The sequence below is a fragment of the Lolium rigidum genome, chromosome 2, assembly GCF_022539505.1.
Source record: "Lolium rigidum isolate FL_2022 chromosome 2, APGP_CSIRO_Lrig_0.1, whole genome shotgun sequence".
Lineage (NCBI taxonomy): Eukaryota > Viridiplantae > Streptophyta > Magnoliopsida > Poales > Poaceae > Lolium > Lolium rigidum.
The window spans coordinates 44,436,336-44,459,281 of NC_061509.1; positions in this window are offsets into that span (position 1 = coordinate 44,436,336).

The following is a 22,946-nucleotide window of genomic DNA, read 5'->3' on the forward strand; positions in this document are numbered from 1 at the left end:
TGCTAAGAACTGTCGAGCACCCCACTGCTTGACGCGGTGACGTGACGTTAACCACCTTCAGTTAGTGATATTAAACCAGTCATGAGTTCAAAAGACACTGTCACATGATTCTAGTGACAGTGCATGGAGTCTTCACTACTTACCCTGAGTGGAAGAATAGACTTAAATCTACCTATAATACCATAAAAGGCATTAATTCCAACAAGTTTTCATAGCTAAGTAAAATCTCTCTGCCGAGGCGGTGAAAAAAAAGCAACACCACAAGCGAAAATGCTGATGCAAAGCTGATATGGGGCGTGTTTGATATCATGAGCCGTCCGCGTAGCTATAAGATTCGCAATGCGGGCCCACCATCTGCAAGGTTTGACCAGGCCTTTTCCTCCAATACGAGTTTCGAGCAGTATGATACGGGAGGGGATGCCGCGTACGAGATACGGTGGAGCCCGCACACGTGCCTTATCATCGACCAGAGGAGATCGAGACCGTGATACCGACAACGACAATGGCGGAGATGCAGGTCCATGGCGGCGAACATGGATTCACATGCATCCTCGTAAGGTCAGATCTCGAGCTCTGTATTCTATTTTCGGCACCGATTTCATCGCCGGCGATGATCTGATTCGATGGCGTTCTTCTGGCTCAAGCATGGGAGTTCCATGCCTAGATTGGCCGAGGCTAGATCGACCGGATGCAACCCACACGGAGGACGAGCGCAGCAGCCCAAGCCGGAGCCTCGAGTCTTGGAGATCTGGAAGCAGCGGCGGATTTCTCGGTGGTGGTGGGGACGAATTTAGCCCAGGAGAGTGGACCGGTAGTTCAGATCTCACCGAGTCGCCGCCATTGCTGGGGAACCAAAGGTGCGTATAATCTGATCTTAATTAGCGGATGTGTTCCCTTAGCCGGCATTGCCCCGCGGCTAACTCTGCTGGGTTTTGTCGGTTTTAATTTACAAACATCCACTAGAATCTGAATTTGACTGCCACAGATTCCTAGTTAGGCACGAGAATCCGGCCAACTGCTCACACTCTCTGGATAAACTGCTTGTGGTCGTGTACTCAAATCATCCTATTTCATATTTTATTTCTTTAAGCGTCCTGAAAATCCATCTTACAAGTGAAAATTCAGTGTTGAGGATTTGTGGTCATACCTTTTTTGCATTACAGAAGTATGAAACATACTCCATGATATAGGACAATTCCCAGAGATCTACGATTATGCTAGTGAAAAGCTAGTTGTTGTTATGGTTCTTTTAAGATCCCCCAAGTATGCCACATTCATACGATGCTGCACACAGCCCAGATTAAAATACATCTCTTAGAACGAAATGTGGTTGTGTTTGAAATTAGGTCTGAATCAGCTGCTACATGTCAATTAGATGAATGTGATAAGGATCAGAAAAAAAGATTGCACTGGAGCAGACTGGACACGCATTAGTATTCATGCTTGCCCTGTCGTGAGGAAGCTGCTGATGTAGATTGTCAATATCCCAAAGCATAAAGAGCAGAAGTAGCTCAATATTATAAGGAAAGCATTTTTTTTTACACAGGGTGCTTGGAATACAGAGTGCCAAGTGTTATTTTTTTGTGGGTAGACGAAAAAGGAATTGTACATAGCCTAGGTTGGCGATCTCTATTACTATTAACTTGTCTATCAGTCTGTATTCTCCGACAATTGTGTTACGCCTATTGCGGAATCAGGACCGGCGGTATTAGGAGTTGGAATGATGGATTGTCTTATGCTGTATTAGTTTCGTTTTTTAGGACGCCCTGAGGAGTGAGTAATTTGCACCTTTATATGCAGTTCACACGTTTTTGAAGTGGAACAACTGACGCCCGAGTATTCTTTTCGAAAATTTGGATTGTCATATTCTTTTTTCATATCTGTATAATGGTGGTAGCATCTTTTCAAAAATTTAACTTTCTGCTGGACTTATATGTGATTGCAGGACCGGGTATTGCTCAACAGCGGCGGACCAATCGAAAAGCATGCAAAAAAGATATGCACGCCAAACGTGTACAATTTGTTCGAGGTTCATATTTTTCAATCTGCTTTCTATACTGCCCAAGAGATCATTCGGGGCACAAGGTATATTGGTGTTCACTTCGAGGCGGAAAAAAGGGAGAGGTGGTCCCGTGGGGCATTTGAGGTCTGGGTTGATGCGGAAAGATATTTCTTCCAATATGATTGTGGGATGTATGAGCATATGGGTATAATATGTTGCCATGTTATCCGTGTAAGATCTCAATCCATTAGCGAAAAAGGAAATACTATCGCATTGGGAATTTCTATGTAGGGGTTAGCTAATCGGTCATTTTTTAGGAATAGAGGCTGATTTATATACATTGTGCTGTGGTTACAGGTCCTATCTTCACTGGGAAGAACCGGAATGCCAGGTTCTCACATAATGCAGAGATGGACCAAAAATGCCTGCAGGGATTTGTCTGAGCATCTTCGGATTTACCAGAAAGATAGTCCTGCAATGCAATCCACAAGTTTCCGCCACATAGCTCTGCACAGAACTGCAACTGAGATGGTACAGTTAGGTGACTCAAACCCAGAGTCATTCGAAGTTGCCATGAGCAGTATGTTAGATGCAATTCCCAAGATCATAGAGGCAAGCAGGATATGTGATGATCTTGGGCTGGAAAAGAGGCTTCATGCATCACGCTGGGAGAAAACATCAATGGCAAATCAGGACATGGAGATGCGCCCGGACACGGACTAGTCTAAACCCCGACATGGTTGCTCCATTCAAGAAAACGGATTTAGGCCGCCCGACTTCAGCAAGAGCCAACCTGGCTATGAGGTTAGCGTGCCAAGAACACAGGTTTTGCACTGAATGCCGCAGCAGGTCACATAACAGGAGCACTAAGAAGCCTAGGCAGGAGGCACGGTGTTCCAATTGTGGCATACCAGGACATAAGAAAAATGTATGTCTATCACGGGGATATATGGTGATGACCAGTGAGATATCTCGCAGTGTTTTCTAAGTTGAACACTCCTCGTGTTCACTGATTTCATTTTTTTGGCACAAAGACGCCGCTTTATTCTTTCATTGGTGGATTGTACCAAATCTGTAGTAACATTATCATTCATTGGCAGATTAAACTAGCTTTGTAGTAACAATATACATGGCAGGGTTGTCTGTCTCACATGTATGAGGCTATCTTTTTTGACGTGTCACCACTAAAATCTGTTCAAGTGTAATGTAACAGGAGCTATGAGCAAGGATATAAAGGATGCAGCTGTGTAGTTATTAAATCTATTTTGGTGTGTCGTGTCTCCTATATGAGAGGAAACAATGTATTATCTGGGTGTATGCTAAAATATTCCCGACTTCTCCCTCCTAATGTACCATGGGGCTATTTTCTTGAGGCCTGCATTGATTTTTGCGAGGTACCGTATCCTCTTAACAGATTCGAATCGTGGACACGGCTATGTCGCACCCGAAGGTATCCGGGTGGTCTCGAAGGATTCGATTGTTATTATTTCTTATAATAAGAATAAAGGAAAAAATTTATGCTGGACTTGGCTATCGTGAAATAAATGTATACAAGCATAATCCATCGACGACTCAAAACTGGTGGTCGGAGTATATCATAATGACTTTATGATAACCCATATCGGTATGAGCTTGGTTAAAATATGTGCGAAAGTGTAATTCGTAAGTCTTTTTTGTGTGTCTTGTCTCCTCTTTTAGTTGCAACAAGGTTATATGCGGGTGTTTTATTTTCCTACAGGATTAAGGACCTTTTGTGGCCATAAATACCATAGAGCATATCTCAAGTACCTTATGATAAACCTAGCGTATGATATGGATGGCATGTTAAGGACCGCATAGTATTTGGTGAGGAACCGCATCCTTAATACAAGCCACGAACTGTCGACACGGCTACGTCGCACCCGAAGGTATCCGGGTGCCCCAAGGGATTCGTTTGTTATTTTTTCTTGCACTAAGAAGAAAGGAAATTTTCATGCTGGACTTGCCTACCATGAAATAGATGTATACAAGCATAATCCATCCATGTCTCAAAAACCCATATCGGTACGAGGTAGCCTAAAAAGTGAGCGAAAGCGTAATTCGTAAGACTTTTCTGTGTGACTTGTCACCTTTTTGAGTTGCGATAAGGTTCTATACGGGTGCTTTAAGTTCCTAGAGGGTTAAAGACTTTTTTGCTACAATACCATAGAGGATATCTCAAATCTTTATGATAAATTTAGCGTACGGCATGGATGGCTCGCTAAGGACCGCATAGCAGTCGCTGAGGAACTGCATCCTTTATACATAAAAGAATTTTCGACACCCGAAGGTATCCGGGTGCCCCAAGGGATTCAATTGTTATTTGTTCTTACACTAAGAACAAAGGAAAATTTCATGCTAGACTTGCCTAATCGCATTGTTTCTTTTGCGCGTGTATATATCACAGGTATGACTCGAAGGTATCCGGGTATCTGGACACGGCTACATCGCACCCGAAGGTATCCGGGTGCCCCGAGGGATTCGATTGTTATTTTTTCTTACACTAAAAATAAAGGAAAATTTCATGCTAGACTTGCATACCAAGAAATAAATGTATACAAGCACAATCCATCGATGACTCGAAACCGGTGGTCGGAGGATATCATAAGGACTTTATGATAACTCATATCGGTACGAGCTAGGCTAAAAAGTCAGTGAAAGCGTAATTCGTAAGACTTTTTTGTGTTTCTTGTCTCCTTGTTGAGTTGCGACAAAAGTCTATGTGGGTGTTTTAATTTTCTAGAGGGTTAAGGACTTTTTGGCCACAAATACCATCGAGGATATCTCAAGTACCTTATGATAAACCTAGCGTACGATAGGGATGGCGCGCTAAGGATCGCATAGCATTTGGCGAGGAACCACATCATTTATACAAGCCACGAACTGTCGGCACAGCTACGTCGCACTCGAATGTATCCGGGTGCCCCAAGGGATTCGTTTGTTATTTTTTTATACACTAAGAAAAAGGAAATATTCATGCTGGACTTGCCTACCATGAAATACATGTATATAAGCATAATCCATCGATGTCTCAAAAACACATATCGAAATACCTATCAACTAGAATGCCAGGTTCTCACATAATGCAGAGATGGACCAAAAATGCCTGCAGGGATTTGCCTGAGCATCTTCAGATTTACTAGAAAGATAGTCCTGCAATGCAATACACAAGTTTCCGCCACACAGCTCTGCACAGAATTGCAACTGAGATGGTACAGTTAGGCGACTCAAACCCAGAGTCATTCGAAGTTGCCATGAGCAGTATGTTAGATGCAATTCCCAAGATCATAGAGGCAAGCAGGATATGTGATGATCTTGGGATGGAAAAGAGGCTTCATGCATCAGGCTGGGAGAAAACATCAATGGAAAATCAGGACATGGAGATGTGCCCGGACACGGACTAGTCTAAACCCCGACATGGTTGCTCCATTCAAGAAAACGGATTTAGGCCGCCCGACTTCAGCAAGAGCCAAACCTGGTATGAGGTTAGCGTGCCAATATCACGGTTTTGCACTGAATTCCGCAGCAGGTCACATAACTCTGGGGGGTGTCCCTCTGTCGGCAGGAGCACTAAGAAGCCTAGGCAGGAGGCACGGTGTTCCAACTGTGGCATACCAGGACATAAGAAAAATGTATGTCTATCACGGGGATATATGGTGATGACCAGTGAGATATCTCGCAGTGTTTTCTAAGTTGAACACTCCTCGTGTTCACTGATTTCATTTTTTTGGCACAAAGACGCCGCTTTATTCTTCATTGGTGGATTGTACCAAATCTGTAGTAACATTATCATTCATTGGCAGATTAAACTAGCTTTGTAGTAACAATATACATGGCAGGGTTGTCTGTCTCACATGTATGAGGCTATCTTTTTTGACGTGTCACCACTAAAATCTGTTCAGGTGTAATGTAACAGGAGCTATGAGCAAGGATATAAAGGATGCAGCTGTGTAGTTATTAAATCTATTTTGGTGTGTCGTGTCTCCTATATGAGAGGAAACAATGTATTATCTGGGTGTATGCTAAAATATTCCCGACTTCTCCCTCCTAATGTACCATGGGGCTATTTTCTTGAGGCCTGCATTGATTTTTGCGAGGTACCGTATCCTCTTAACAGATTCGAATCGTGGACACGGCTATGTCGCACCCGAAGGTATCCGGGTGGTCTCGAAGGATTCGATTGTTATTATTTCTTATAATAAGAATAAAGGAAAATTTTATGCTGGACTTGGCTATCGTGAAATAAATGTATACAAGCATAATCCATCGACGACTCAAAACTGGTGGTCGGAGTATATCATAATGACTTTATGATAACCCATATCGGTATGAGCTTGGTTAAAATATGTGCGAAAGTGTAATTCGTAAGTCTTTTTTGTGTGTCTTGTCTCCTCTTTTAGTTGCAACAAGGTTATATGCGGGTGTTTTATTTTCCTACAGGATTAAGGACCTTTTGTGGCCATAAATACCATAGAGCATATCTCAAGTACCTCATGATAAACCTAGCGTACGATATGGATGGCGTGTTAAGGACCGCATAGTATTTGGTGAGGAACCGCATCCTTAATACAAGCCACGAACTGTCGACACGGCTACGTCGCACCCGAAGGTATCCGGGTGCCACAAGGGATTCGTTTGTTATTTTTTCTTACACTAAGAAGAAAGGAAATTTTCATGCTGGACTTGCCTGCCATGAAATAGATGTATACAAGCATAATCCATCCATGTCTCAAAAACACATATCGGTACGAGGTAGCCTAAAAAGTGAGCGAAAGCCTAATTCGTAAGACTTTTCTGTGTGAATTGTCACCTTTTTGAGTTGCGATAAGGTTCTATGCGGGTGCTTTAAGTTCCTAGAGGGTTAAAGACTTTTTGGCTACAATACCATAGAGGATATCTCAAATCTTTATGATAAATTTAGCGTACGGCATGGATGGCTCGCTAAGGACCGCATAGCAGTCGGTGAGGAACTGCATCCTTTATACATAAAAGAATTTTCGACACCCGAAGGTATCCGGGTGCCCCAAGGGATTCAATTGCTATTTGTTCTTACACTAAGAACAAAGGAAAATTTCATGCTAGACTTGCCTAATCGCATTGTTTCTTTTGCGCGTGTATATATCACAGGTATGACTCGAAGGTATCCGGGTATGTGGACACGGCTACATCGCACCCGAAGGTATCCGGGTGCCCCGAGGGATTCGATTGTTATTTTTTCTTACACTAAAAATAAAGGAAAATTTCATGCTAGACTTGCATACCAAGAAATAAATGTATACAAGCACAATCCATCGATGACTCGAAACCGGTGGTCGGAGGATATCATAAGGAATTTATGATAACTCATATCGGTACGAGCTAGGCTAAAAAGTCAGTGAAAGCGTAATTCGTAAGACTTTTTTGTGTGTCTTGTCTCCTTGTTGAGTTGCGACAAAAGTCTATGTGGGTGTTTTAATTTTCTAGAGGGTTAAGGACTTTTTGGCCACAAATACCATCGAGGATATCTCAAGTACCTTATGATAAACCTAGCGTACGATAGGGATGGCGCGCTAAGGACCGCATAGCATTTGGCGAGGAACCACATCATTTATACAAGCCACGAACTGTCGACACAGCTACGTCGCACTCGAATGTATCCGGGTGCCCCAAGGGATTCGTTTGTTATTTTTTTATACACTAAGAAAAAGGAAATATTCATGCTGGACTTGCCTACCATGAAATACATGTATACAAGCATAATCCATCGATGTCTCAAAAACACATATCGAAATACCTATCAACTAGAATGCCAGGTTCTCACATAATGCAGAGATGGACCAAAAATGCCTGCAGGGATTTGCCTGAGCATCTTCAGATTTACCAGAAAGATAGTCCTGCAATGCAATACACAAGTTTCCGCCACACAGCTCTGCACAGAATTGCAACTGAGATGGTACAGTTAGGCGACTCAAACCCAGAGTCATTCGAAGTTGCCATGAGCAGTATGTTAGATGCAATTCCCAAGATCATAGAGGCAAGCAGGATATGTGATGATCTTGGGCTGGAAAAGAGGCTTCATGCATCAGGCTGGGAGAAAACATCAATGGCAAATCAGGACATGGAGATGCGCCCGGACACGGACTAGTCTAAACCCCGACATGGTTGCTCCATTCAAGAAAACGGATTTAGGCCGCCCGACTTCAGCAAGAGCCAAACCTGGTATGAGGTTAGCGTGCCAATATCACGGTTTTGCACTGAATATTCCCGACTTCTCCCTCCTAATGTACCATGGGGCTATTTTCTTGAGGCCTGCATTGATTTTTGCGAGGTACCGTATCCTCTTAACAGATTCGAATCGTGGACACGGCTATGTCGCACCCGAAGGTATCCGGGTGCTCTCGAAGGATTCGGTTGTTATTATTTCTTATAATAAGAATAAAGGAAAAATTTATGCTGGACTTGGCTATCGTGAAATAAATGTATACAAGCATAATCCATCGACGACTCAAAACCGGTGGTCGGAGTATATCATAATGACTTTATGATAACCCATATCGGTATGAGCTTGGTTAAAATATGTGCGAAAGTGTAATTCGTAAGTCTTTTTTGTGTGTCTTGTCTCCTCTTTAAGTTGCAACAAGGTTATATGCGGGTGTTTTATTTTCCTACAGGATTAAGGACCTTTTGTGGCCACAAATACCATAGAGCATATCTCAAGTACCTTATGATAAACCTAGCGTACGATATGGATGGCGTGTTAAGGACCGCATAGTATTTGGTGAGGAACCGCATCCTTAATACAAGCCACAAACTGTCGACACGGCTACGTCGCACCCGAAGGTATCCGGGTGCCACAAGGGATTTGTTTGTTATTTTTTCTTACACTAAGAAGAAAGGAAATTTTCATGCTGGACTTGCCTGCCATGAAATAGATGTATACAAGCATAATCCATCCATGTCTCAAAAACCCATATCGGTACGAGGTAGCCTAAAAAGTGAGCGAAAGCGTAATTCGTAAGACTTTTCTGTGTGACTTGTCACCTTTTTGAGTTGCGATAAGGTTCTATGCGGGTGCTTTAAGTTCCTAGAGGGTTAAAGACTTTTTGGCTACAATACCATAGAGGATATCTCAAATCTTTATGATAAATTTAGCGTACGGCATGGATGGCTCGCTAAGGACCGCATAGCAGTCGGTGAGGAACTGCATCCTTTATACATAAAAGAATTTTCGACACCCGAAGGTATCTGGGTGCCCCAAGGGATTCAATTGTTATTTGTTCTTACACTAAGAACAAAGGAAAATTTCATGCTAGACTTGCCTAATCGCATTGTTTCTTTTGCGCGTGTATATAGTATATATCACAGGTATCACTCGAAGGTATCCGGGTATCTGGACACGGCTACGTCGCACCCGAAGGTATCCGAGTGCTCGGAGGGATTCGATTGTTATTTTTTCTTACACTAAGAATAAAGGAAAATTTCATGCTAGACTTGCAAACCAAGAAATAAATGTATACAAGCATAATCCATCGATGACTCGAAACCGGTGGTCGGAAGATATAATAAGGACTTTATGATAACTCATGTCGGTACGAGCTAGGCTAAAAATTCAGTGAAAGCGTAATTCGTAAGACTTTTTTGTGTGACTTGTCACTTTGTTGAGTTGCGACAAGAGTCTATGTGAGTGTTTTAATTTTCTAGAGGGTTAAGGACTTTTTGGCCACAAATACCATCGAGGATATCTCAAGTACCTTATGATAAACCTAGCGTACGATATGGATGGCGCGCTAAGGACCGTATAGCATTTGGCGAGGAACCGCATCATTTATACAAGCCACAAACTGTCGACACGGCTACGTCGCACTCGAAGGCATCCGGGTACCCCAAGGGATTCGTTTGTTATTTTTTCATACACTAAGAAGAAAGGAAATTTTCATGATGGACTTGCCTATCATGAAATACATGTATACAAGCATAATCCATCGATGTCTCAAAAACACATATCGGTACGAGCTAGGCTAAAAAGTGAGTGAAAGTGTAATCCGTAGGACTTTTGTGTGACTTGTCACCTTTTTGATTTGCGACAAGGTTCTATGCGGGTGTTTTAATTTCCTAGAGGTTTAAAGACTTTTTTGGCCACAAATACTATAGAGGATATCTCAAGTACTTTATGATAAACCTAGCGTGCGATATGGATGGCTCGCTAAGGACCGCATATCAGTCCGTGAGGAACCGCATCCTTTATACATAAACGAAGTGTCGACACCCGAATGTATCCGTGTGCCCAAGGGATCTATTGTTATTTGTTCTTACACTTAGAACAAAGGAAAATTTCATGATGGACTTGGCTAATCGCATTGTTTCTTTTGCGCGTGTACGATATCACACGTATCACTCTTAATTGTAGTATGATGTGTTCCATACGATTATTCTAATAAGAACCACATGTAGCATCACTACATAGAGGACCTTATGGGACTCCATATTGTACCATGTGGCTATTTTCGGAAGGACTGCGTAGCATTACGATTGCATTACGGTTCGACCCGACTCAAATGTATTCCTCATTGATGTAGGAGCAAAGTATGTGTGTATTTATTAGGTGACGGACCTTATATTCGTTTGTTATTATTTCTTATAGTAATAATAAATGATATTTTCATGGTGGACTTCTGTGCTATGAAATTGATATATGCAAGCATAATCCTTAGATGACTCGAAACCGGTTATCGGAGTATATCATGAGGACTTTATGATAACCCATAGAGGTACGAGCGAGGTTTAAAACTAATAACGGTTTTAGCAATGATTTGTATGAAATTAATGTATGCAAACATAAATTTGTCATACAACCAAAACAGATGCACAAAGGGTAATCACAATGTATCATGTGGATAATTTCTTAAGCACCCATCCTTTATACGGAGTCGGGACGTCAACACGGCTATGTCACACCTGGAGGTATCCGGGTCCCCCCGAGGTTTTCCATTGTTATTTTTTTCTTACAATATGCATGAATAAAGGATAATTTCATGCTCGACTGCTCTAGTATGAAATTAATGTATGCAAGCATAATCCACCGATGACTCATAACCGATGACCGGAGGATTTAAGAAGGACTTTATGATAACCCATAGCGGTACGAGCTAGGTTTAGAAGTATGCAAACACAAACTTGACAGAGAGTGATGCACATGGGGTACGACAAGGACCTTATAGTAAAGCTTATTGTACCATGTGTCTACTTTTAGAAGGACCACATAGCTTTAGGTGAGGAACCGCATCCTCTATACATAGTCGAATTGTCGTCACGATTGTGCGAAAGTTTAATTCGTAAGTTGTTTTGTGTGTGTATCGTATCCTCTTTGTGTTGCAACAAGGTAATATGCAGGTTGTGTGGAAGAGGGTTAAGGACTATTTTGGCCACAAAAACCATATAGGGTATCTCAAGTACTTTACGATCGACCTAGCGTATGGTATGGCTAGCGTGATAAGTACCGCATAGCCATTTTTAGTATTCAAGCAATCTTAGAATGATTCAACTACGTAAATTTGTTTTGGTATTAAGATGTGTAACATATGGAAATTCTAATAAGGGCCACATGTAGCATCATTGCATAGAGGATATCCAAAATGGTATTTGGTGAGGTAGGTATCCATGTGGCTCCACGGTGGGTCGACGGAGGACCTCATTGTATTTCAGATGTACCATATCGATAATTTCATAAGGGATGTATAGTAGGTCCTGAGGTACCGTATCCTTAACACGGAATGTTGAAGTCAACTTCTTTTGACCCAACACTTTTTGTTTGGGCCCTCAGACCTGCAACATGATTTGTCATGTCGAAATACCTATCAACTAGAGTTTCTCTTCGAGTGGACATATTAAGAATCTAAAAAGGTTGAGGAAATTTGTCACACACAGGTGTATGAAAATAGAGATGTGAGTGAGTCATCATTTGGGTGTCCGCAGAACTCAAAACTAAACTATATATAGTATATCATCGTACCTTAGAGTAATGGATCATAAACTATTCTTTCAAATAACACAAATAATTGTCGGCAACGGGTGACTGATACGTCCAATTTGCATCACTATTTTGTATCATAATTTGCTGTTATTCATTGATATATTTCATATTGGGACACAATACTTATGTTATTTCATCTATTTTGCATGTTTCATCATCATTGGAGGATCAAGCACCGGAGCCAGGATTCTGCTGGAAAAAGCACCGTCGTAACGCAATATTTCGGAAGATCAATCTGTGGAAGGGAATTTCACGTAAATTCCTATTTTTCCAGATGACGGAGGGAGCCAGAAGGGGAAGAAGAGAGGAGCCACTGTGGGCCCAGACCATAGGGCGGCGCGGCCCATGGCCTGGCCGCGCCACCCTATGCTCTGGGGGCCCCACAGCCTCTTTCGCCTCCTTTTCTTCGCGTACTCCTTCGTCCCGAAAACCTAAGCCACAGAGAGGACCTCACGAAGGGTTACATAAAGAAGGAGTGGATGGTATTATGCGAAGATGTGTTCCTGAATATGAACAACAGGAGATATTGAATAAATGTCATGGTAGTGTTTATGGAGGACATCACGCTGGAGATAGAACCGCGCAAAAGGTTCTACAATCAGGTTTTTATTGGCCAACACTCTTCAAAGATGCAAGGAAATTTATTTTATCCTGTGATGAATGTCAAAGAGTTGGTAATATCTCCAGACGCAATGAAATGCCTATGAATTATACTCTTGTTATTGAACCATTCGATTGTTGGGGATTCGACTTCATGGGTCCTTTCCCTTCTTCAGACGGTAACACTCATATACTTGTCGCTGTTGATTATGTTACTAAATGGGTAGAAGCTATACCTACAAGGAGTGCTGATGGTGAGACCTCTATAAAAATGCTTGTAGATGTTATATTTCCTAGATTTGGAGTACCTAGATATATTATGACTGATGGAGGTTCTCATTTTATTCATGGAGGTTTTAGAAAAACTCTTGCTAAGTATGGTATTAATCATAGAATTGCTTCGCTTATCACCCTCAAACTAGTGGTCAAGTAGAATTATCAAATAGAGAGATTAAAGCTATCTTGGGTAAGACTCGTTAATAAATCTAGAAAGAATTGGGCTAGCAAATTGAAAGAAGCACTATGGGCTTATAGAACTGCTTATAAAAATCCTATGGGAATGTCACCTTATAAAATGGTTTATGGAAAAGCTTGTCATTTACCTTTAGAACTAGAGCACAAAGCTTATTGGGCTGTTAGAGAACTAAATAAAGATCCTAAATTAGCCGGTAATAAGAGGTTGTTGCAATTAAGTTCTCTAGATGAATGGAGAAGTGAAGCTTATGAAAATGCTAAACTCTTTAAAGAAAAAGTTAAGAAGTGGCATGATAGAAGGATCATCAAAAGAGAATTTAATGTTGGAGATCAAGTCCTATTATATCGGTCTCGTCTCAGATTCTTCGCAGGGAAATTACTCTCGAAGTGGGAAGGACCATATGTTGTTGAGGAGGTGTATCGTTCCGGAGCAATTAAAATTAGCTCTCTCCAAGGCAATGCCACACAAGTGGTGAATGGACAAAGACTCAAGCATTATATTTCGGGTGATTCTTATAATGTTGATGTTGATATTATTCAAGTGGAAACACCGGAGGCTTTCATCAAAGGACAAATTGACGAGTCCGCTGAACTGGACTTTGAATAGGTAACAGTACAGGTAATAAAGAGTCCGCGTTTACCTTTCCGAACATTATTTCTGCTGTTTTTAGGAAATATGAAAAATTACGAGTTCGAAACGGAGTGGAAAGGACGCACGAGGGGGTGCCACCATAGGCCGGCGCGGCCTGACCTGGGCCCGCGCCGACCTATGGTCTGGCCGCCTCGTCGCCCCTTTCCGACTCGGTTTCGATCCGGTAGTTTCCTTTTGTCGTAAAAATATTTGCTATATAATCCCCGGACCCACGGAGGTCCGTAATATCGTTTTCTCGTCGTGTTTTGTTTCGAGCTGTTTTCCGCCGGATCTGTTTTCAGTTTAGAAGCGCCATGGTCTCCAAGAACAAGGGCAAGGAGTTTCCGGAAGAAGATGATCGAGATCTTGGGCGGAAAGAGGAAGACAAGGACGTCAAGGAAGAGGATGAAGAAGAGGTGGATGAAGATTCGCGCGCACACCCGCGTGCTACTATCGCAAGCATCAAGGTGGTGGACAACCCTTTTAGCGCAAACAAGAGCGCAAGAATTCGCACTGGAGGAGCGGTTCCACGTCATTACCTAGCTCCAAAGTCATCTTTATCAGGCACTCATCACCCCTTCCACAATCTAATTTTCAATAATCAAATTGAAGGGACTCCCAAGGCAGCATTGCCTAGCCAGTGGGATATAGATCGCTCTAACACTGCAGGAGAGAAGGAGCCTGAGGCTGAAGAGTGGGGAAATAACTCCAAGAGCTGGGACTCACCGTCGGACAGACTCCTTAACCGTGTCGAGCACAATTCGAGAGATGATTCGCAATCTCATATACGGGATTGACGAGCTCCGGGAGCTTATTGAGAAGCTTGTCGGGAATTCATCACCACCATCGCCGAAGGAGTAATTCATCATCGGTATTGGCATCCCCTTGGTTTGTTCCAAGCTTGGGGAGTGCCGCGGTATCACATCATTACCTTTATCTTTTACTATCAAGTAGTGTCATATCATGAGTAGGGAAGTTATCATATGGAATAGTATGCAATGTGGAAGTATCTCTCTTAGTTAGTTATCTATGTATCCGTTGGTGTGAGTTATCGTTATGGAATATTAATGAGAAGTCTTATCATTTACTTTTTGCACATCTTATTTTAGTTTGCAATCTCCATTATATGATTACTCTTGACATGAGTATTGATATCACTTTGGGAGCATCAAGTAAATCTATTTGGTTTTGGCAAACTTAGCATTGGTCAATAGCAACAACGTCTTGATGTTTAATAGAAGAGAAATACACTTAGATATATTACTATTATCTCTATGCTTAGTATTCTGAAGTTAAAGTTGCTTGTGCTTATGAGAAAGATGCATGATTGTTTCTATCATATGTATATTTGTTTGATTCCCTCAACCTTTATGCTTGCTATCAAACCTTGCTAGCCAAAGACCTGTATTGAGAGGGAATGCTTCTCATACATCCATAACCTTAGACCAAACCTATGCCATTTGTGTCCACCATACCTACCTACTACATGGTATTTTCTGCCATTCCAAGTAAATACTTCATGTGCTACCTTTAAATTATTCAAACTATACTACTCCTTATTTGTGTCAATGTTCTATAGCTCATGAGGAAGTATGTGGTGTTTCATCTTTCAATCTTGTTGGGCGGACTTTCACCAATGGACTAGCGGCACATCCGCTTATCCAATAATTTTGCAGTAAGAGCTGGCAACGGGGTTCCCAGCCCCAATTAATAACTTTCATTAATAATTCTCTTCACATGTTTTGCTCTGAGTTATCAGTAAGCAACTTAATTTTGCAATAGACACTCCTCCATGGTATGTGAATGTTGGAAGGCACCCGAGGATTCGGTTAGCCATGGATTGAGAAAGCCAAGGTTGGGGGAGTGTCATCCTTAATAAAACTAAAATACATGTGTAAACAAAAGAGAAGGGGGATGATCTACCTTGCTGGTAGAGATGCCGTCCCTCATGGGAGCCGCTCTTTGAAGGTTCGCTTGGCAAGGGGGTTAGAGTGCCCGCTACCATTCGTTGACAACAACAAACACCGCTCAAAATCTTACTTTTATGCTCTTTATATGATTTCAAAACTTGAAAAGCTCTAGCACATGATTTAATCCCTGCTTCCCTCTGCGAAGGGCCTATCTTTTACTTTTATGTTGAGTCAGTAAACCTATTTCTCTCTATCTCAAGCAAGCAATTGAGTTGTTGTGAACCAATCATTTATGCTATGATTCAGTTAATCATGTCTTTTATACTTTCTTGTTTAGTACTAATTTTATCTGAATGAATATGACTTTGAAGTTATCGATGATTATGAGGAGATTGTTATGCTTGAATATGAAGGCTCAGCTATATCTAATATGAAAGCTTTGCTTAGAAGTACAATCCGTTAGTAGTTCTCTGACCAAGAACAAAAGTTTGCCATCACCAACTATGATTTCTTATGCACCTTTACTTGTGATTTCTCTTTACTTATTTCGAGATGAGTTATATGAGGAAGTTGTTTACTAGAATGTCTTGTGTGAATGAATATGATGCTTCTTGTCCGTATTTTATTTATCGACTCTTCACTCCATAAACATGTGGTCTTGTTTATCGAGCTCAGTTTCGCTTGGGGACAAGCGAGGTCTAAGCTTGGGGGAGTTGATACGTCCAATTTGCATCACTATTTTGTATCATAATTTGCTGTTATTCATTGATATATTTCATATTGGGACACAATACTTATGTTATTTCATCTATTTTGCATGTTTCATCATCATTGGAGGATCAAGCACCGGAGCCGGGATTCTGCTGGAAAAAGCACCGTCGAACGCAATATTTCGGAAGATCAAGCTGTGGAAGGGAATTTCACGTAAATTCCTATTTTTCCGGATGACGGAGGGAGCCGGAAGGGGAAGAAGAGAGGAGCCATCGTGGGCCCGGACCATAGGGCGGCGCGGCCCATGGCCCGGCCGCGCCACCCTATGCTCCAGGGGCCCCACAGCCTCTTTCGCCTCCTTTTCTTCGCGTACTCCTTCGTCCCGAAAACCTAAGCCACAGAGAGGACCTCACGAAGGGTTACAGCCCGCCTCGCGGGGCGGAGAACACCGAGAGAGAAAGAGCTCTCCGGCGGGCGGGAATCCGCCGGGAAATTCCCTCCCGGAGGGGAAATCGACGCCATCGCCATCGTCATCGAGCGGGACATCATCTCCATCATCATCATCATCATCTCCACCATCTACACCGCCATCACCACCGCTGCACCTCGTCACCGCTGTAGCAATTCGGGTTAAATCTTGATTGTTTGATAGGGGAAACTCTCCCGGTGTTATTCTATACTTGTTGTAGATGCTATTGAGTGAAACCATTGAACCAAGGTTTATGTTCAGATTGTTATTCATCATCATATCACCTCTGATTGTATTCCATATGATGTCTCGTGAGTAGTTCGTTTAGTTCTTGAGGACATGGGTGAAGTCTAAATGCTAGTAGTGAATTATGGTTGAGTAATATTCAATGTTATGATATTTAAGTTGTGGTGTCATTCTTCTAGTGGTGTCGTGTGAACGTCGACTACACGACACTTCACCATTTATGGGCCTAGGGGAGTGCATCTTGTATTCGGTTGCTAATTGCGGGGTTGCCGGAGTGACGAAACCTAAGCCCCCGTTAGTATATCGATGCGGGAGGGATCGCGAGGATCTCGAGTTTAAGGTCTGTGGTTAGATTTATCTTAATTACTTTCTTGTAGTTGCGGATGCTTGCAAAGGGTATAATCACAAGTATGTATTAGTCCTAGGAAGGGCGGTGCATTAGCATAGGTTTACCCACACAACACTTATCAAAACAATGAAGATTATTAAACCATATGAAGCGAAAGCACTAGACTAAAATCCCCATGTGTCCTCAGGAACGTTTGGTCATTATAAGTAAACAAACCGGCTTGTCCTTTGTGCTAAAAAGGATTGGGCCACTCGCTGCAATTATTTCTCTCGCATTTTATTTACTTGTACTTTATTTATCTGCAATATCAAAACCCCCTGAATACTTGTCTGTGAGCATTTACAGTGAATCCTTCATCGAAACTGCTGCCAACACCTTCTGCTCCTCGTTGGGATCGACATTCTTACTTATCGAAGATACTACGATACACCCCCTATACTTGTGGGTCATCAGTGACCATGAACGACCCCTATGATAAATAGGACTCTACGAGATACGGTAATGTACCATATGGGATATTTTCAAAGGACTGCATGCTCCAGTCAATTCTTTTTCCTAGATGCCCTATAGACATTGGTATACAAATCATAAATATTGTAGTAGTAATCCCGAATGCTTAAGTCAATCTTTTTAAACCAACACTGTTTGTTTTGGCCCCTAAGACCTTCAACACTATTCAACATGTTGAAATACCTATCAACTAAAGCTTCTATTCCGGTGGACATATTAACAATCTAAAAGGTTAAAGAAATTTATCAATTAAGACGTCACTCTCAACATACATGTGTATCAAAATCGAGGTGTGAGTGAGCCTTTTTTTTAAGAAACATAGGCTCTCCGCCCCATTCCATTTCTCAGGTGAAAAACGAAATGTATCAAATTCAGAACGCACAGCCACTTCAACTCAGCTACCTCACTGGCTAGAACCATCAACCACTAACGCACCACACACAGCAGCAAACGCGACAAGAAAACATGAGACCATCTACAGTCTTGACAGTAACAGACACATCACTACAACTCCTTCAGGTTACACTTCCTGTTTCTTTCTGCCTTTTTATCAGCTCAACACCCGACGGCATTGTACTTCCGGAGTCCGCAGCCCTAGAACCTGTGAGTGAGCCTTCATTAGGGTATCCTTGGAACTCAAACTAAACTGTACTAAAATTGATATGTAGTCATGGTAGACAACTTATCAACAAAGTTGACCCATGTAGCATCAAAGCTGCACTCCATAGTACCGAAGTTGTTTGTCAAAAAGTTCCCAAAATATGTTGATAATGGATCTAGTTTTAAATAATTTATCGTGACAAATCTAACGGTGAAAACGGATTTTACTCTGGGCACTCAGTTTGAAAGGTATGACCTTCTAAAAAAATTAAAACATGTTGGAAGCTGCATGCAAGGTGCACATATGCTCCCGCGTGGCCACAAAAATATGTGAGATAGTAGAGCACGTGTGGGAAGAGGAGATGAAAGAAGTCTGGACTTGCTATTTGCAGAAAATGCGTCGACCAGCTCGTGTCTGCCTTTTACTTTCTTGAAATGTTGCCGATCTGTGCGAGACGCCAGGAGCGACAACCCGATGTCCGGACAAGTGTGTGCTTTCTCGGCTCGAAAGCGGATAGACGAGGAGTACTGATGGCCAGGTTACGAAGGACTTCATAATATCCGTCCAAGTTCCAACAGACCAACAGCTATCCATCCCACACCTACCGCGCACGCGACCCCCAAGGCCACAACCCTAAACTTTCTCAGCCTCGGTCGACTCCAAACCCCCGCCGCCGCTAGCTATCCCCTCCCTCCCGCTAGGCGCAGAGAGACCCACAGGGCCACACCCCATCTGCCTTCCTCCCCTGAAGATCCTCCCGGTCCTCCCTGTCTCGCGAGACCAGGCATCGCCGCGAAAGCCGCTCGTCCTCACCGGCAGCGGCTCGGCTCGCGTACTGCCGATCTACCACGACGCCGCGTGCCCCAGCCGCTCCTCCCCCCACAAGCCACGCCGGGATTGAGCGCCTCAGGGCTGGCGACGGCGACCCTTGTCCGCAAGAACAACTCGCCGATCTGATGGAGTAGAGCTGCTGATGGAAAAGGAGGTTCTGAAAAGGAGGGCCGCTACATGTGCAGGCCAGGCAGGTAGGGTCCCACAGAAGGAATCTTCTACGAAATACATATGTCCAGAAAAGGAGTTATACCTTCAATACTCTGATATACAGTCACATGCATGCAGAGTAGTCAACAGTCGGCTCATATCCCCAGGCGACAACAAGGGCCACGATTTCGCCTTCGCCCGAGATCAGCTGCAAAATCTGCGCGTCGCACCACAAGTAGTACTAGTTTCAAAAGCTGGCCGGGGTAAGAAATTCCTTACCTTCACTTATTCTCTAGAAATCTCAGCCGTAGCTTCCATGTTCGAGAATATGTTCTTTCACTATGTCCACCATCAACTAGTAGCTTAAAAAGTGGTTAAGATGATAAGGTAATTCGCCCGGTAGATTTGCAGACAAGAATCATGCATGCATGTAACCATTCTTTTGGAGTTTTGGACTCAGCGGCTGACCATACAGGATCAAATCGCTGACGCTGGGAGAGGATGTCTCACCGGCATGACAAACCGATCGGGGACATCTGAAGCAGTCAGTCAATCATCTGATAATGATGTTTGTGGAGCTGCGCGATCCTGGGACTAAGAGGATTACAGTGACTGAGACACTGAAGAGTTCCCCTTGCATAACAGGAAGTCCAAACCACACTGTCGAAACGGCCGAACGAAGGCCGACCTTTGCAAAGGTCGGTTCGGCACGAGCGAGCGGAATCGAGCGAAGCTGCTGCGTGTTGGCGTACTTGTAGGGGTGTGCAAATCTCGCACCGGTGGGAACCATTTTAAACTGGCTAGTGGAAGTAGTGCATTTCCGTTCACAAATCAAACCATCATTTTCTCTACTACTATAGTACATGATTTTTTGAACATTTGAATCTACCTTTCTCTTCCTGTATCACCCGTCATTGGCAAAATAAATGCATCCATAGCCGTCGATTCCATTCAATCCAACGGCTGCTCTCAGCCAGATTCGTCACCTCCTGATTTCCCGCCAACTAGTCAGTCTAGTACAAAAAAAAAATGAACTAAGGCAAAACCGGTCAAACCGTGAAACCGGATTTGACCACCCCTACGTACTTGTACCGAACCGATGGACCAGATCTAGATTTCGTGTAATTTGTACTGTACCTATATATATGGCTAGCTAGCTTCGCTCGCGAACACAAACTACCCAAGACACTTTCTGGCTCACTATGTTCGCTCGATTCCGTGTACTTTGTCAGATTCTAAGTCGCTTCTCAAACGAACTAGCTTCGCTCCATTCTTGTACCTTACTACTTTGTTGCTTTAACTAAGACCATTTTTACTGTACCCAGTACTCGTCAAGTTGGGGAGGGAGTGCCAGATCATGCTCCTTCCGATCCGCCGATTGGCCCGTCGTTGCCGCCGCCATCGAAACCTACCTCACCGATGTATTCTCAAAGGATTTTTTTTCCTTCGTATTAGCATGTAGCTAGCCATGTACTCGTACTCAAGGGATTGAAAAGCGATGGGTTCTAGGTCTAGATTCCAATGAGATTTCCCCCTTCTATTAGCTCTCCGCGCGCCCTCAAGGCGAAGCTACAAGCCTACAACTAATCCATCCAACAAACTGATCCACTTGCATCTTCGTGGAAATGCTGGAGAGGGAACTGAAGGCTACCACTAGTAAACTTCCATGCATGGGCGTCGATGGAGACTAGATCAAGTGCCAGCGACGGAGGAACAGAAATCATCGCCATCAGGCAGTTCCCTCCGTTGTCTCTTTTTTGCCCAAGACCAGGAGATCGAGCAATGGAACCGGCCTAGTTGCCGCATGTATGGTGCTCCTCCGCTTGTAGGTGGTTGCCGGCGACAGTTGTGCCCCATTTGTTATTATTAACTCCACCACTACAAATTATGTTCATTGACATGTCAATCCTAGTACTAACCCGAAAATATAGAGCTCCAGGGCGTGGCATCGTAGAGGCACATTTTCTTTCTATCACCACCTCGCCTGTTGGTAAAAAAACGTATTTCTTTTTACGTTTTTCTCCTTTTATTCTTTGATGGTAACTTTTTGAGATAACTTTTCAGTTGTTAACCCCAATTTCATAAATAATGTATTTCCTTTATGAAATTTGGCTCACCCACAAAAAGTTTGTTCTGCCGGAACACTTCCTCTAGCAACTTGAGATGCTCCACCATGGTAGAACTGTACACTAGAATGTCATCGAAAAAGACCAATACCCCTTTCCAACATATCTCTTTAAAAACACTATTCATGAGTTGTTGAAAGGTTGCCGGGGCATCACATTGAATTCAAAAAGCATGTCCTTCATGTTCTCCTACAACAATATAATATTTCCTCTTGTTCTTTTTCTATTCTTTCTAGTAGTTACCCAACGGTGCTTCCTTGATGGTGAGTAATTCTTCGACAATAATTTTTAGACTGTAGTTCTTCAGCAGTAATATAATATTTATTTTTATTATTTTACTATTATTTCACAATAATTTGTTGACACAATTTTCCTGTCGTGATTTCACCATGGTAATTTTGAAGGTGATTTGTTGACTACTTTGATGTCTATTTCTCGACACGGATCTTCGACCTCAGCAGTGATTATTCAACATTAATTATTCGTCAGCGCGCCGGTAGTTATTCGACGCAAATCATCAATCTCAACACTAATTTTCCTTGATAATTATTGAATAGTACTTTTTCAATGACGTGTAATTTTTGCCGTAATTTCTGAAGGTGCACTAGCAGCAATTTTTTGCGGTAATTTTTAGCCTTAATTTTCAAAGGTTCATGGGAAGCAATCTCCAACAGTAATTTCTCGATCATACGTCTCTATTTGTAGTTGCCTTTTTCTCTAATAGCTTCATGGTTCTTCTATCATAACTACGAAAAATAAAATGCTCCGCTATTCGTCGCTTCTTTTATTCAAAAAATATATTAATACATTATGTTTATCGCCTCACGATCACCTTAATGGAATACTACTACCTTTTACCACAACAACTTCTATAAAATATTACTCCCTCCGATCCAAATTAATTGTCTCTAATATAGATGTATCTAGGCACATTTTAGCTCTACATACATCCATACCGGCGACAAGTAGTACTATATTATCCATCGCCTCTTCTATTCGAGAAAAAATAGTACGAATAAAAAATAGTTATTCAAGACTAAAATCCCTTTAGTCCTGGTTGGTGTTAGGTTCTCTATCCTGACGCGCCTCCGTAGGCCATGGACTTTTAATCCTGATTCACAGCACAACCAACACTAAAGAGGGGGGCATTTAATCCTGATTCCGGAGTCCTGGTTGCAAAACCAAGACTAAAAACCCTTACCAACCATGACTGAAGCCCTCAAGCCCCTCGTGTAACTGGTATCTTCTCCCTAAACACACCCAGAGGTCTTGGATGCAAGTGCTCACGGAATTTGCAGTTGCAGCTGCC